This window comes from Hyperoodon ampullatus (genome assembly GCF_949752795.1).
Source record: "Hyperoodon ampullatus genome assembly, chromosome: 5".
Lineage (NCBI taxonomy): Eukaryota > Metazoa > Chordata > Mammalia > Artiodactyla > Ziphiidae > Hyperoodon > Hyperoodon ampullatus.
Window position 1 is genome coordinate 41,640,754 of NC_136918.1, and position 13,259 is coordinate 41,654,012.

General features: G+C 42.0%; 1 pseudogene across 1 annotated transcript; it reads left to right on the forward strand.

Moving 5' to 3' along the window:
* The first annotated feature begins 7,004 nt into the window (after positions 1 to 7,004).
* On the forward strand, positions 7,005 to 8,038 carry LOC307053717 (abasic site processing protein HMCES-like; annotated as a pseudogene). The gene has a single exon. The product of its transcript is annotated as an abasic site processing protein HMCES-like (transcript).
* Positions 8,039 to 13,259: the final 5,221 nt, after the last annotated feature.

A 13,259-nucleotide genomic window follows, 5' to 3' on the forward strand; every position in this document is an offset into this window, starting at 1 on the left:
ATAATTTTATGAAAATACACTTCAATAAACTGAAGAAAAAATGAATTCACAATTCTCCTTATGGAAAATATTTTTTTTCTTGTTTAAAAAGCACAATTTATTGCTTTTAGTATACTCACAGAGTTGTGCATCCATAGCCATCAATGTGTATCCATAGCTGTCACTCCCACCCTCCCCACCGCCCAGCCCTGGGCAACCACTGATCTACTTTCTGTCTCTGTGGATTTACCTCTTCTGAACATTCATGCACATGGAATCATACAACATGTGGTCTTTTATGACTGGCTCCTCCCACTCAGCATCATGTTTTCAAGGTTCATTCATGGTGTAACTTGCATCAGTGTTCCATTCCTTTTTATGGCTAAATAATACTCCATGGTGTGTATTGCTCAAGATCATCTTCCTTGGTTATCCTTGGAGAAACCAAGGTGGATGGTCTGAGGGAACCTCACTCCTGGACCCCAGACCCCCTCAGGTGGAATAGCCTTTGAGGATCAAATGCAGAAGGAGACACAGATCTTTTTTTTACTTTCTTCTTTTTTTTTTTTTTTTTTTTTTTTTTTGGCTGGGCCACTCGGCATGCAGGATCTTAGCTGCCTGCAGTGGAAGCACAGAGTCCTAACCACTAGACCACAAGAGAATTCCCTTTTTTAAACTTTCTTAAAAAACAATCTGTATAAGTGAAATAGGTACCAAAATCTCGGCATTATCATTTTACTCTGCTGTTGCAGCCCACACTGTTGACTTCTGGCTTAGGACCCAAGGCCACCTGCTCCCCTTGTCATAGGAAGAGGTAGTCAAATAATATGCAGTCACAATGAGTATGAACGAAGTATTATTATATAAGTGTGCTAATTAACAAAGGTATTATGTTATTTTCTGAATTTTTAATTTTGTAGTAAATTTCAGGTTTGTAATATCTATTTTTTTTTTTTTTTTTTTTTTGCGGTACACGGGCCTCTCACTGTTGTGGCCTCTCCCATTGTGGAGCAGAGGCTCCGGACACGCAGGCTCAGCGGCCATGGCGCACGGGCCCAGCCGCTCCGCGGCATGTGGGATCTTCCCGGACCGGGGCACGAACCCGTGTCCCCTGCATCGGCAGGCGGACTCTCAACCACTGCGCCACCAGGGAAGCCCTATCTATATTTTTTAATATTGATTGGGATGATATTTGATTGGGATGTATTTTACCATTCAAAAACATTCATTTTTGTGCCTAATTTTGTATTTATAGTATTACAGTCTTTTTTTCTCAAAGAGAGCCCCCTTGTCATATAAGCTGCATAAAATCTGGATCTCTCTCCTGCCTGAGATACCTCTTTAATGAGTTTGCATTAATCACAGTGTTACTGAAAATGATAGTAAATATCCTGGGTTGGTTTTGTGGATCAGGGACCCATTACTACTGCACAATCATGCTATCACGATCCTCAATGGAATTTAGCAATTTAGAAGAGTGTTCGGAGTCATTTGCGTTGTGCACGAGAGCAGTTCCCAATGCCAATTCATTGGGGTCAGTTTCACTGCCGGTAACGGAAGTAAAGCCTCATAAGACTTCACTATTACTCATCAGTGTTATGTTTGTCTACACCTATCTCCCAAGTAACCAAACCACTTAATCTCATTTCCTTTTACCACATTCAATTCATCTTCCAAATATGCACACTTTCAAAATATGTCTGTGGGACAGGTTATTCTACCCCATTTTAAAGGAGAAGACTCAATGATAGGGGTGAGTGATTGACATTCAAATTACTCAATTCCTTCATCTCTGATATGTTCTCTACTTAAAGAGTTGCTGTGAGGGGCAAATAAAATAATGAGTATGAAATATCCTAACCCAGACACTGGCACATGAGTGCTCGGTAAATGTTAGTTTAATGTTGGATGATTCTTTACCGATAGGTAAGCATTTGCCAACTTGGGTTCATGATGTACCCAGATGCCTGGAGGTATTTCTACAGTTCCTTGAAAGAAAATGTGGCCACAGTACCCAAGCTTCAAATTTCTCTGCTCCAAAATGAACCATGGATTTTAAACCTAAAGCAAGAAACCCAACCCATTACTTTTTTGCAAACTTGAGTGGTCAGGGAACTTTAGTGAGAAAGATTTGCAAGGTGATATGTCATCAGAAAACCTAACTTTACTGTCAACTTCCCTACTTCCTAGTTGCATGACCTTGGTCAAGTCATTCTACTTATTTCTATTTTGATTTCTTTATCTGCAAAACAAGGATATTAATAACTTTTAAGCCTGTAAGAAAATCATAAGATACTATATGGTAAATTTGGAGACATATAGACAATGAGTTATTATTTTTGCACCAGCAAAGTAAAACGGAGAACTAAAGCAAAGTGTACATAATTTGTCTCATGTTCCTCCTTCCACAAGCCTCATCACTTCTTTTCTCAGAATTACCAAGTGCAGACAAGTGTGACGCACTTCATATGATTCCAGAACAGAATGTAAATGTTTATAACCTGGATAAGGTAGAAGTAAATGCATATTTGACAAAAGGCAAAAAATAAGAGTTGCTGGAGAAATCCAGAGTTATCTCATCAACATCTTTATTTTCACAGAGGGGAGATGAAATAGAAACTAAAATTGATAGAGAAATAGAAGTGAAAATGTATTATTTAAGTAACAAATTTTATCAATAGAAAAGTGAAAATAAACAGGTAGAGAGGATAGAGAAGTGTGAAGGATAGTGTATGTGAACTAAGTCTGGTCCTTTCATAGAAGGCAGTCAACAGATAATATCTGATATTGATGAATCAATATAGAGAAATAGAAACATATTTTTCAAAGTTATGAAGGTAACTACCAGCAGAACCAGAAAGAAAGGCTCTTAAGATAAGTTACCACTCAGCTGGAAGTGGGAAGAGGTGAGTTGGGAAGCTGTTGGTTTCCAACACAACTGTTTGGTATGATTGGATTTTCTTTACCATTTGATAAAATATGAGAGGGGAAAAAAAAAACTCAAAAAGGCATGTGTTCTTTTTTATCTTTGGTGCCATCAATATAAGCTCAGATATTCAATATTGCTATTATTAAGTATTTCATTTTCAGCATCTTTTCCTTTATCCCTATACCTGTGCTATTCAATAGGATAGCCACTAGACACTTGTGGCTACATGAAGTTAAATTCGTTAAAATAAAATAGAATTTCAGTTCCTAAGTTTCATCTGCCATATTTCACAACAAATGGCTACTGTGTTGGACAGCATAGAATTCTGGAATTTTCCATTACTGCAGAAAGTTCTATATGCTCACTCTAAGCAATTTCATCTACACTAAAGGTTTCAGCTACCACTCATTCTTGGATGACTCCCTCGCCTTTATCTCAAGCCAAAGATCTTGTCTCCTGAGCAACATACCTTCACATGTACCTGTTGATGAGACAGGAATATTTTCACTTATGTCCCACAGCCCTTCATACTAAACTTATCCAAATCTGAACACGTTGTATTTCCTGTGGAAGTCATTTTTACTTCCTACATTCTCCACCTCTACTGTTGGAATCATCATCTGAAAAGTCACTAGAATCAGTTGGCTGGTGTCTACTGCTTGCAGCTCACTTTCCCTGAAGCTGATGGCAGCCTGGGTGAGCTTCAGCTCATCTCTTCTTCCTGACACACTCTTTCTGGCCAGAATACCTACCAGGTCATCATGTTCTGCTTATTCTAGGTGTGGCCTACACTTCTGGTAAACTAGCTCCATTCTAAAGCTGTCAAGCTCCTGACTGGTGCTCTGGGCATCACTCAGCTAGTCTTTATGATTTTTTTTTTTTTACCCCAGGAAAATGCCATTCCTCACTTTCTGTAATGATGACACATTCTGAGTGTTGCTATGTGTTTTTGATTTAACCACAACAAAGTATGGGAATAAAAAGACTTTTGGTAAAATCAAAATACTGCTTCGTTTTTTCTTTTTTTTTTTTTTTTTTTTTTTTTGTGGTACACGGGCCTCTCACTGTTGTGGCCTCTCCTGTTGCAGAGCACAGGCTCCGGATGCACAGGCTCAGTGGCCATGGCTCACCAGCCCAGCCGCTCTGTGGCATGTGGGATCTTCCTGGACCAGGGCACGAACCCGTGTCCCCTGCATCAGCAGGCGGACTCTCAACCACTGCGCCATCAGGGAAGCCCAAAATACTAGTTCTTTTTAAAGTCAGGGAGAAGGCCTAAGTGGCTCTGCTGCTCTATAAAACCAGACTACAAAAAGGCAGTGGTTTCCTGGAAGCTTAAACAAGTGTTACTGACATGGCTTGAAACCCAAATGCCTGTGAGATCAGCATCATAAAACACATTTATCAATTACCTAGGTAACTGTGTGTGGTGGAGGAGAAATGTGGATAACTTCAAGGAGTTGATAATCAGGCTGAAAAATAGTTCAACATTTATCTTAAATATGTCAGGTTGAGGATTCAGTAAAATGGCCAGCTCAACATCTCTTCCAACCTTGTTTTAATAGGCTTTTTTTTTTTAACTGCAGATGTTAGAAAACTAAACATTACAATTCTCAGATTCCTTTCTAGCTAGATTCTGGATATGATTAAGTTCTAGGTTAATCCAGATCTTCTATCAATGAGTACAGAATCTTGGCCAAGTTTCTTAGCCTCTTTGTACTTTTACTTTCCCCATTTCAAGATGGAAGTTTGACATTAATATTATATTGAGAGATTTATTCGAGGATTCATTGATGTAATGAATGCAAAGGCATTAGCACCCTGCTTGGTACCTATAGATACTCAATAAACTCTTGCAATCACTATTAAGAGGAATAAACAGAATGCTCTTCCCACGTCCTACTTCAGAGTAAGTAAGGAGGAAGGGGGCAGAAGTTGTCGTATTCATTTTGCTGGTACAGATCTAGCAGATGTAAAGAGGCTCTGAAGCCAACAGTTCCAGGAAAAAACTCCTGGTTATTGAATTATAGCTAAGGGACTGTGTTCCTGGTACCTGCTATTGTGATAGCAGCCTCCTGACTGCCTAGCTTCTTGTGTATGGCAGAGATAACTAATCCTTGGGTGCGCCAATTTTGCAGTGTTGTTCTGGGAATCACTTCCAGAGTCCCAGCCTGTGACTCCAGCCTTTGTAACAATGTTGTAAATACTTAATTCCATATATTAAAACACTTTGTGTTTAAAATTGTGAAATGGTTTCTATTACATGGAAATGTACCCAACCTGATATAGGCAAAATGGAAGACGGCATCATGTCTCTACCACTAGGAAGCAGTGGTGGCTCTGTGAGACAATGTGTGAGAGTAACTGGATCACAACCCTACTCCAGATATGTTTCCTCAGTTATAAACTAGAAAGTAGTCTTGAAGCAGAACATGGAAATGGAATTCCATTTACTCTGCCCACTAGGAGGCATTTTCTTCAGCATCGTCTTTCAGGACCACCATGGAGAAGATGTCACAGCTGTCCACTTCCAGGTTATGCAGCAAATCATGCAGAGCCATCTATGAATCAGGCTCATTTTTCTTGCCTCAGCCTATTGATTGTAGGGAACTCTCCATGAAGCCATAGGTGTAGGTTGAGAGAGAAGAAAATGTAGTAGGAATAGGTACCGTTGTTCACTTACTCATGCAGCTTGCTTGGCCCTCTGGACCTACTTGAGCCTTATCAGGTATATGTCACTTCCAACTGATAAGAGAGTGCTTCTGTGCATGCCTAAACTTAAGACTTGGTGGGTCAGACTACATCCAGTTCATTATGGGCAGCTTAGGCTGCACTGCAACTTGATGGTGTGTGGTCAAGTGCTCAGTCTCTACTAGGGCCCAGTAGCAATCCAAAAGGAAAACTGTTATCTAAAAGAATGGGATATCTTTGCTTAATATCCTAAGGTCTATCCAGTGATTCGCCTGGAGGGGCTAGCCAAAGGTTCCCTGCAGCATTTCTATCTGCCACAGAGATTTTAAGCATCACTGAATCTACTGCGGATATAGCCCAAGTGACAAAGTAGCTTTCACAGCAGACTGTACCAGTTGCAGAGCCTTTTCCTTTTCTGTCCCCTACTCAAAACTAGCAGCCTTTGGGATTACTTGATCAATAGGTTCAAATAGCAGACCTGAAGGAGATAACTGTTGCCTATATAATCTGAGGAACCCCATTAAACATGGTGGCTTTTTCTCAGTGATAAGAAGGCAGAAGTTTGCCATTTCCCTTAGGAGGAGTATCTTAACATGTCCCAGACCACTGACACCCTGGAAAAATCACCAATGTGACTTTCGGTGATATAAGCCTCAGAATTTGGAGAGGTTTGTGTCACACAAGTCTTGGAATACTTTCTACTTCCTGTTCACCTGGTTAGGTCATTACATGATAGCATCAGGAAAACAGACAAATGCCATGTCTTACAGAACAGAGAGGTGATCAAGTTTCCTATTGACTAGAATATGACATAGGTTTAAAAGGTTGATGCACATTGCTGGTCCTAACACCTGGCAGTAAACTGCCACTGATGATTTTTAATATCAAGTAAGAAAAAAAAAACTTGTCAGATCAATAACTGGCAATACCAGGTGCCAGGGAATTTATTGTTTCACTCAAGAAAAAAAAAAATACACAATTGGATCAACAATTGTAGTCAGCACGTGATTAAATGTTTAAATGTACAATAATCTATTCTCATTCTGCATTGCTTCTAGTCTTATAACCAAATTCAGCTTCTAACAAATAAGTTAAAAGAATACTATTCATGACAAGGTGCAACGTGCCCATAAATAATTTTGAGGTTTTGCCAAGTCATACTAACAGAAAACGTGTATGGGAACTGATTCAAAGCGTATTAGATCTAGGTGGCAGCAATATAATGTTGGGACAAACAAAATGTTGATTAGAGGGTACCAGGATAAGATTCTGAATTCAATGTGCTTGAGTCACTAAAAATGGCTCCAACAGGGGGGCCTGGCACAGGGTGCGCAGAGAGCCACGCGGCCGCGGGGCCTCATGTGGAGGGACACACAGTGTGAAGGCGGCGCAGAGGGTGTGCAGGCAGATGTACTGCCACCTGCCCAGGGAGGCCCTCGCCAGGGCCTGCACCTACAGGGACCGCCAGGGACCCGGACTGGTACTGCCCCTCGTACAAGAGCCTGCAGTCCAGCAGCCCAGTGCTCCTGTCCCAGGTACACTTGGAGAAGGGCGCAGATTCATCTGAGCGTATCATTGCTGCCATGCCATGGGGCTTGGTCCCGTCTTGGTTCAAAGTACCAGCTGTTGTAGTGACACCATAATGGAGAAACAGTCCTTCAAGGTGCCTCTGGGAAAAGGAGGACACTGTTTTGTTTTAGCAGATGGATTCTGTGAGTGGCAGCTATGTCAGGCAAGAAGCCAGAGGCAACCCTACTTCATCTACTCCCCCCAAATCAAAACAAAGGTCAGAGAGCGTGGGTGCTGCATAGGGACCTGAGGACTGGGAGAAAGTCTGGGACAGCTGGAGGCTGCTGACAATGGCCGGGATCTTTGACTGCTGGGGGGTGGGCTTGGAGGGGGTTCTTGTGTTTTTACACCATCATCACAGTGGATTCCTGCAAAGGCTTGAATGTCATCCACCCCAGGAGGCCTGCCATATTAGATGGAGTCTCTAAGTGGCTGGACTTTGGTGAGGCCTTAGCTCAAGAAGCTCTAAAGTTTAGCCACCCCACAGAGAACATCACCTTCCATCCAGTCTCTCCCTTGGTGAATGACTCCCGAAACAGCACTCCTGAGTGTCTGCTTCCTGTCCACTTACTGGTCAAAAAGGAGGAGCAGCCAGAAGATACTGCAATGGCTGGCCACAAAGTCACCCAAAAAGGAAGACCCCAAAACACTCCAAAAGGTAGAGTCAGATGTGCCCCAGTGGTCCAGCTGGTTCCGGCGGAAGAACCTCCCCCGCCCTGCCCTCCCCCCAAGAGAGGCGGGGCAGGACTCCTGGAGCAACAGCTGAAGCAGAAGAAGGAGGGGCGGGGTTGCTTGGGAGGAGGTAGCACAGTGTTAAAGAGCTGTGGCTTCTTGGGGGAGTGGCTGTCCTGGTTGAGACCAGGAACCCCCTAGTGGGGTGGGTGGGCAGCCTGGGAAGAAGAATGGCCACCGCCATCAATTTCTGGTTGGGGGGGCCGCTCTTGTGCCTATCACGGTCTCCTGGTAGGACCGGTGAACTTTCCCTCAGAGCCTGACCCTGGTGGCTGTTCTCAGCCTGACCTGACCTGGTGCTGTTGCAGAGGCTGTTTACTGCTCAGCCTTTGGGCTTTTTCAGTCTTCTTTTGGAATTAAGTTTTAAAACACTGTATTTTTTCTGAATAAATTATATTTGATAAACTGTCTACATGTCAGAAAATGCTGCTGGTGGGAGGAATTCCAGATCTCACTGTTTTCTCCTGGCATCAGACCTAGGGAATGATTTTGTAACAAATGTGGGGCACTGGGATTTTCTGTGGACAAAATTGCTTTTTTGGAAACAATAAAAAGGATTTGTGGGAGAAAAATGGCTCCAATAATTTGCTTGGTTAATTGACTGAAAGGTGGACCCAGAGGAAGTGTATACTGAATGAAGTTGAAATGCTAGAAGAAGATATCCAAAGGCTTAGGGAGATTGTGATGCTCAAGTGTATTTATTATGTAAGAGCTTCTCAGTTTCCCTTTAACTGTATCCCCTCAGTAGATTCAGAGACACTTCCTTCACCAAGGCCAAGAGAAATACATTCGTGAGGGGAAACCCAACATTCTTAAACAGCTTCATTGTGGCTAGTCTCCATAGGCCAAAAATGACAGTGGGAATTATTGCCATTGAATTGGGCAATCTGCATTCAATGAAGATTATAGTATTGTGGTGAAATGGAGCAGGATCCTATGGCCTTCTCCCCCACGTCCTCTGCCTGCCTTTTGTCTGTAGAAAAACTTTAGGCAAAGAATAACTTTAATCAGAGAAGTGAGAAAATGCAGAAGCAAAGGAAAACAGTCAAACAGGACAATATAATAATAGTTTAGTCATTAAGCAAAGTCAAGGACCTTTAGCTCCTCCTCAAGGGCTATAGATAATACTCTGAGCCATATCCTTTGAGCTGTTTTGTAGATACTGAAACCCCTACCAGCTGGAAGAAGTTAATTACATAATAACCAGACTGTAGCCATGACATACACTGCCACAATTCTGAGAATTGGCCTCAAGAAAATGGGAACAAACTGACTCTGGAACTGAAGACTAACTGTACTTTGAACAATCAAGATGATGCTGATCAGACCACCACATGATCAATTTCAAGATGACTGTCAGAGCTAGCTGTGCTGTTGCTGCATGTAGCCCCCTCCCTCTGCTTATACACCCCTGAATCTCCCCTTTAAAGGTCTTGCCCACTGGTTGTCAGCATGGGGGATTTGGCCTTTGGACATGAGTCCACAATCCCCTCCAACCCCATGGCTAACCCCTGAAATAAAGCAAATTTCCTTTCCACAAACCTTGTCTTTTTATTGGCTTTAGAGTGGCAAGCAGCTGGACCCCACTTTCAGTAACAGTGGGGTGGTAGATGCTGATTCAAGTCAGCCTTCTGTTTACTCTTGCTTACACAGACCAAATAAAACTTGAGTGGACTGCCCATCTATTTTTGCTCTGAGGACAAAATGATCAGCTAGCCAATACCAAAGATCTCTATGGAGTAAACCATTCTGATGACTGTACTTCTTTGGCTCAGCTACCCATCATGGTAACAATTCCCACTTTGTCCTCTAGACTGAAGACAGAAAAAAAATCCCACTTAAAAATAATGTTGGGGCTTCCCTGGTGGCGCAGTGGTTGAGAGTCCGCCTGCCGATTCAGGGGACACGGGTTCGTGCCCCGGTCTGGGAAGATCCCACATGCCGTGGAGCGGCTGGGCCCGTGAGCCATGGCCGCTGGGCCTGCACATCCGGAGCCTGTGATCCACAACGGGAGAGGCCACAACAGTGAGAGGCCCGCGTACCGCAAAAAAAAAAAATAATAATGTTGGTTGCCAGATACTATAGAAAAATAAGTCTGACACTGATTCAGGATAAAATATTAAATACATACTTTAGAAAAAATTTAACAAATAAATTTAAAAGTCAAAAGAGAAAAGCAGTGAAACCTGGAGCTAATCCAGGTTTGTTACAATTAATCCATACATAAGTGGCCTCATTGGTTCCTTAAATGAGATTATTAAATCAGAAAAATAATGTTATGTATTATATATAGTATGAAGTTGAACATAAACTTGATGAGAACAAATAGTATAATAAAGAAAACCTGGATTTCATTAATAACAGTACATTGGCAAGTGAAGAACTACTACATTCTAACCTGCACTGGTCAGCCTATATTTGAAATGCAATGCCCGTGTTGAATACAATATTTTAAAAGAAATGTTAACCAAACAGAATAGTCCACAAACAAGGAGGAGTTCAACAGGGGCTATGGATAATCCAGCACATGAAGAACGGTTGTGGTAACTGGGGGTTTGTGTCAAAAAACAAAAATAAAACTACTTTGTTGGGAGAGCACCAGTTAGCTGTCTTTATTTGAAGTGTGGCCATATGAAATAGGAAATTGATTTACCTGGGGTAACTTCAAAGGAAGATCAAGGACCAAATAGGTAAATTTCCAGGGAGGAAGGTTTGGATGTAATATTTTAAAAAAGCTTTAACTCACTGCAGTTGCTTGGCAGTAGAATTAGCTGCTGTAGAAAGCAAGGGATTCTCTGCCCTGGCAATGTTTTTGCAGAAGCCGAGCCTGCATCTGCTGTGTGTTTTGGTTGAGGGCATTCCTACAATAGGTAGGAGGTTAAACTAGATGACCCTTAGGGTCCCTTCCAATCTTTTTCAATAATTCCATAAAGAGTGAGCAGGGAATATAAAAGGAAGGAAAAGTAGTTCCTGAGATGCATGAGGTAAGCACTGTGGACAGGATGTGAGAGACGAGGTGGTAATTCAGAGAAACTGATCTCAGCATACTCTCTACCCATAATGTAACATCAGAGTCTCTCATATCTACCTAAAAACATGAGAGTTAATTAAACTGGACCTATTATTTTCTCACCTCAAAGTAACTTATGATACACCGATTTAGATGACAACTGTGAAACCCTGATTTAGATGATATGCCTTTCCCTGGGAATGGTGATATACGGAAAGGGCAGTGGCTAGGAGTAGGAAAATGGAAGCTTTAGAGTTTCATCTCAGTATTGCCCAAGACACACCATCTGCTTTTTGAATGATTTTTTGCAAATTCCATTTAGTTTCACTGAAAAGGAGATTTTGAGTTTACTACGAATTTAAAAAAATTGAGTGTAAAATAGCTTATCAGATACAAGATCTAGGCTCAGAAGCAACCTCCTGACTTCGCCTCTCATATTTCATATTGCAGCCCTGAAATGAAACAGAGCTCGCATTTTTTATTCTTGGGTTTTGAGGTTAAAGGGAGGATTTTGCAGAGGATATCATAATTCCTCCCTGTGGCTATAGAATTATCCTAAGGGGTTGCTACAATTGAGTGGAGTAAGGTAAGTACTGATCAAGTCTCAGTCCCTCCCAATGCCTTAAACTGAGTTCTTCCTTAGTCTCTGAGGAACTGGTATCTGTAAGAAAATCAGGAGGCCTGGTCCCCGAACTGCCTTCAGAGCACATTGTGGGAGGTGCAGACCAAAGGTGAGTTTACACATCAGTGACTAAAGTTTCCTGCCACTAAGCATAAGAAGTCACTCATGAGCAGCGTCCCTAAACCACAGCTACAGGATGTGGGCACAAGCCCTCGTACAGTTGTTGGCCAAAAGCCAATGAACATTCATCCCTGTGCAAATACTTGGGCTTTGTTGTTGTTGTTAACCTTTGAAAACCACAGGCATTCATCTCTCTCTTTCTTCCCCTTGGCAGGAGTCATCTTCTTTTCTCCAACTTGGTCTCCTGTGTGTAAAGAATTTCTGAGGAGCTTTTAAGCCTGAATTTAATACTTTTGCCCTCCCCTCTTTTGCCCCACAAAATGCCAGGCAGAGGTAAAGCTGCCTTACAAAATATCTGCTGGCTTCCGCAGCTTTGTTTGGGCTTTTAAATCAGATAGGACATCAGAGAGCTCCATGAGTGACCTTAGCCTTTAAGAAAATACAGGTAATTTCTGGAAATTCCCCCTAAACAACGGTGACCTATTGTTTTCTCATGTCAGAATGAACACAGAGACTATGATACGCTGATTTAGATGACATGCCTTTTCCTGGGAACGGAGGTATATGGAAAGAGCAGTGGAGCTGGAATTGGAGATTGGAAGCTTTAGAGTTTAATCCCCATATTGCCAAAAATTCGCCATCTGCTTTTTTGAGCAATTTCTTTCCAGTTTCTAGGCCTTTGCTCTGTGTTCTGTGAAGTGAAAGCACTAGATTAGATGGTTTCTTTGCTTCCTTAGCCCCAGGGCTCTATGAATCGGCTTCCTTAGTAATGCTTCAGCAAAGGGACAATGAGAAGGGGGCGCAAGGCAAAAGATCCTCATAAATTGGCTTCTCTTTTCTGCCTTAGAGGCTGGCCAAATGTCGGCCTCCAAGAAGGCCCAACTGCCCACTGGGAGGCCAGGCATGGTGATTCATGGCAGCTCACCTTCTTGTCAAGTGTTAGAGAATCCATCAACCTTGGTTCTGTAACCCCAATGCCCCACATCCAGGTACTGAAACACAAGCTGAACCTACTCCAGCATGGGAATCTTATTTTTAAATAAAAGAGATGGTAGATGGATGTTCCAGAATCTAAATCAACAGGAGAACTTTCTAACCATCAGAGCTGCCCAAGATGTATCAGAAGACTATGAGCAATCTGTCAATAGAATTGTTCAAATAGTTTCTGAACAGAGATTTATTGGAGATTTTCTAGTAGGATTTCTTGAATGGACAAAGATCAGATAGAGAAAATGGCCAACCATGACATTTTTATGATTATATGCTTTGTACTTAATGCCTCTTGTATCAAATCTTATTCCCAATCAGACCTAGGATGCCCCTTTGAGAGACGTTATTGGTATAGTTCAGATGATAGCCTGAAGGAAAAGCCCAGGTATACATATAGGTCTCCTGGTTTGTGGGTTGTGGTTACTTGTCAAGCTTATGCACATGAATACCATATGTCAAATGGGAAAGAGATGGTCGGCAAGTCCATGGTGACCAACAAACAATTCCCAGAAGTGAATTTAGTTCCCTTGGATGGTGTTCCAGTTTCTGCTGCCAAAGTGACATTGCACTACAGGCAGATACTCAATGATTTTTATTTAATAAAATAATTTAACCTCATT